This window comes from Lycium barbarum, chromosome 9, assembly GCF_019175385.1.
Source record: "Lycium barbarum isolate Lr01 chromosome 9, ASM1917538v2, whole genome shotgun sequence".
In the NCBI taxonomy this organism is placed as follows: Eukaryota; Viridiplantae; Streptophyta; class Magnoliopsida; order Solanales; family Solanaceae; genus Lycium; species Lycium barbarum.
In genome coordinates, this window is record NC_083345.1 from 15,165,534 (window position 1) to 15,170,162 (window position 4,629).

Consider the following 4,629-nt stretch of genomic DNA (forward strand, 5'->3'; position numbering starts at 1 on the left):
TCTTTGGTTTATTTTCTCTTCAACATCATTATTATTTATTTAAACTGCAATTAAGGATATGTCAGCATTGAATTTTAAGGTGAATAATCATATAATAATAGCTTTATACGGTCATTGTGCAAAGTGGGTATATGGAGAAGGAAGAGATTTAAATGCCTCAATTATCACATATGTTACTAATCCACCATTTCCTCTTCCCTCATTGTAACTGTAGACATGCATTGCTAGTGAGAATTGAGAGGTTTGAGTTTAGGATATATAGTAAATGTTTATAATTTTAGAGTCTCGAGAACATGACACTCAAAAAGATAAAAAGAGATGCTAGATTATATCGCTCTATTAAAGAGGATAGGATAAATTTTGGTGCATGTTGTGGAAGGAAATTGTCACTGAAGTGTGAAAATTCAAGCCATTGAGAACAATAACTAAAGATTCTGGTAATTTTCTTCATAGTTTCTTTTAAAAGTTCTACCATTTTTAGCTTTTTTTTGCCCTTAACCTTTAAAGCATTAGATATGCTTAGATAAGAATCTCGACTTTCCTTCTTGCTGGATATGAGGAGATGAGATGATATCCATACTCTCTTAATTTTTCTTTAGAATCGCAAAAGATGTGTTTGCCGAGATTTAACGAGACAAAAAGAAACTCCTTTATAAAGAGAAATAAGAGAGAAGATTGTATGAAAAGGCTGACGGAACCAACTGTTGTTCTTCCAAATCTTCTTAATTTCATAATTCTACTCCAAAAAATAAAACCGTAGGTGTTATTCAGTGTTAATCAACTGTCGCTTTTTCTTGTGACTCTTCAAATACGAAAAGCTAATGTGTTCACTAGACAATTTTCATTGATAACATTTAATACACGATTGAGTATTTTCTTCTAATATTTTTCATTTTCTAATATTGTGACAAGATGAGTGTTCTTTCTATGTCTCAGATTTTTATATTAGATATTGCGCAAGACTTCCTTAATAACAAGCGATGATCGAGGTTTTAGTCAGAAATCCTGACGAATCGCCAGGATTTTAGTCACAAGGCTTGCCTTAGCCACAAATGAATCGGGATGATGACCATAAGAATTTAAGCACATTTTGTTTTAAAATTTGTTGAATTGTTCTAAATGTTTCATTTAAAATGAGTCAATGTAATTTAATTTGTGAGTGAAGTAAGTATATTAATTCATTCACTTATATTAAGATTTTAGAAATATTAAAAAAATCGTTGGATGAGTTAGAAAATAAATATTTCACGTATTTATTAGTAACAAGCGATGATCGAGGTTTTAGTCAGAAATCCTGACGAATCGCCAGGATTTTAGTCACAAGGCTTGCCTTAGCCACAAATGAATCGGGATGATGACCATAAGAATTTAAGCACATTTTGTTTTAAAATTTGTTGAATTGTTCTAAATGTTTCATTTAAAATGAGTCAATGTAATTTAATTTGTGAGTGAAGTAAGTATATTAATTCATTCGCTTATATTAAGATTTTAGAAATATTAAAAAAATCGTTGGATGAGTTAGAAAATAAATATTTCACGTATTTATTAGTAAGATTTTTTATGACTGCGCGAAGCGCGGACCATTTCACTAGTGTAGTATAAATTTCTAACTCAACTTATATAAATCATGATTAAGGAATTGCATTCAAAATTATATCACATTGATTAAAATACGTTGAGTAAAAGAAATTAAGGGGGAAAGAAGAGGAAGAGAGCGAGAGTAATTGAGAAAATAAAGGATATGACCCTTGGTTTTTAGCTCAATTTGTCATTGGTAACGTACAATTAACTCTTCAATTGAATAATTGCAGAATACTTGCTTTTTTTGTAGTAACTAATTTATCTTAAGCTATTTTTGTAAATATATATATATGTTATATGGACTTTTATTTATTGGAGTTGATATTATAATAATGAATATTATTATACAAAATAAAAAAGAATATTACAATTATAGTTTGTCAATTATAGTTTTAAGATTTTCAAAAATATATGCTTTTAATAGATTGCTTATATGGATATCTATTTTAACAAAAAGCTATTTTTATAATTAATACTTTTTTTTTCCTTTTAAGATAATCGTTTAATAAAAAACAGTAAATTACGAAACTAACAATATGTCACCTCTTTAGAGAGTCTTTTTTAAGAAAGGACTAAGATTAGAGAATAGACTGAAAAATTATATTAAAAGTAGTAGTTCATACCTTGCTTTTGGTGTTGATTATCTTGTATTCCTATTTAGGTGGCACAAAAGAGAAGAAATAAAATATAAATGAACAATATTTTCAAGGTCTTCCCTCATGTTGCATGGCTTGAAAATAATTAGCATCTTAACAAAAAGAGAAACAGTAAAACAACATAAAACATAGTGTCAAGAAATTTCTCACAAAACCAAAAATGTAACACAACTAAAACAAAAATTGTACGTAAAACAGGATATAGGACTATGAATTAAAAAGATAATTTGCACATTAATCTTTATTGGATAGTAAGGATGCAAGAATGATGGTTATCAATATGTCTATACTTGTTCCAGCGACCGTATTTATACAAGAAAACATGCAAATCACAAACATGAAAGAAGAATAGAACTAAAGTAGAAAAGAGGAATACTAAACATAAAGATAGACAAAATGGAAACCACATATCAAAAAGATAAATAAAATAGGAAGAAAACATGAAAAAGGATAAATAAATCTGAAACCAAGAAAAACGGATTGTCGTAGGGCGATTGGGGAAAAGAGAAGGAAGAAGTAAAGATTTATATGGGCAGCAATGAAGAAGCAAAGAAGAAAACGTTATGGTACTGTTAATATGGGCAGGTAAGATGGCTTTCAATGTGATTTTTCTGTTTTAATGACCTTTAAACATGGCATTTAAGATTTTTAATTTTTGGACTTTTTAAAATAGCACATAGATTTAAAAAATAGGAAAATGGTCAAAAATTTGAGAAAAAAGATAAATATCAATGGAGGCCATAGAAAGGTGCCACATCACCTTATCTATGTCTAACTTTATATTATATATAGATTTCAAGTGTTAATGGAATAAACATTAGAGTTTAATTGAGTCCTATACATGTTCAGTATACCAGAATTTTTAGATTTCAAGTCAAAGTGATCGAAGCGTAGATTTCAAGTAATGGAAGGTTAAATCTCATAAGTACTAAATATAAAATTTACAAATAATTAAGGGACCAAAAATGCTATTAAATCAAAAAAATTATAGAGTAACGAGTAACCTGAAAAAAAAAATAGAATAAAAATCTGCCGCTCTCCTAATATGACGTGTTTTAGTCCTTTTTACTGTATTCCCATAAATAACTCTTTTCCTAAGCCCAAACTAATTCGGAAACCAAAACCAATAAAAAAAGAGAAAAAGGAAATTTGTATATATTCGAATCCTAATCAAGTTAGGAAATCAAAAACAATTATAAATAGAGGAACTAATTCTCTGGAAACTAATATCCCAACCAAAGTTTTCTATATTCGTCTCTTTTCTTGTCACTAAAGTTAGTCAGAGAAATTAAATATGGCTGGAATTGCTGTGATTTTCGACTTTGACAAGACGATCATCGACGTGGACAGTGATAATTGGGTGGTGGATGAGTTAGGTGGCACTGATATGCTCAATCAACTTCTCCCTAGTATGCCCTGGAACTGTCTCATGGATACGATGATGGAGGAGTTTCATGCACAAGGTAAAAGTATTAAACACATTGCACAGGTACTTCAACGTGTTCCCGTACACTCCAGGATTGTCCCATGCATTAAATCAGCGTATGCATTAGGGTGTGATTTGAGAATAGTAAGTGATGCAAATGTATTCTTCATTGAAACAATCTTGAAACATCTCGGAATAAGGGATTGCTTCTCAGAAATCAATACCAATCCAGTCTACGTCGATAATAGGCTTCGAATCTTCCCTTACGATGATTTGCATGGCTGTAGCAGCAATATGTGCCCTCGGGTCTGATAATAGAAAGAATACAAGCTTCCATAGGCAATAATAAAAGAATGATCTATCTCGGTGATGGAAGCGGCGATTTCTGCCCCACTTTGAAGCTCAGAGAAGGAGATTTCGTCATGCCAAGAAAAGATTTCCCAGCCTGGAATTTGATAAACGAAAATAGGAAGCTAGTAAAAGCATCAGTCCACGAGTGGACTGATGGGGAAGAGCTTGAGCACATTCTGCTTCAACTCATTAACACAATCACCAATGAAGATAGCCAACTGTTATCAGTTTTGAATGCAAGTTCCACTCTATGTCCAAAGCAGCTCACACCTTTGACCGAGCCTATCGACATGCATATACTATGAGTGGATCGATGAATGTGACCGTGCTCGAACAAGTTTAGAAGACAACTTATGTATTTTCATGTTATGAAAGGCGTCTATATATCGATCTTATAGTATATGATTTTGTTCTTATAGAACCAGTTTCTATGCCATGTATGTTTAGCTCTTCTTTCCGTCATCATATAGTCGCTTTATTATCTTTATATTGGCTAGATATTTCATCTTAATTATAGTTGCATTATGATATAGACATATATTGTTAGAACCCGTATTTTTGTACAGTGGAATAATCCGGATTTAATTATGATAAGTTAAGGACAAAAAAATTATT

General features: G+C 30.9%; 1 pseudogene; it reads left to right on the forward strand.

Annotated features, from left to right (window-relative positions):
- The first annotated feature begins 3,531 nt into the window (after positions 1 to 3,531).
- Positions 3,532 to 4,357, forward strand: LOC132611685 (inorganic pyrophosphatase 2-like; annotated as a pseudogene).
- Positions 4,358 to 4,629: the final 272 nt, after the last annotated feature.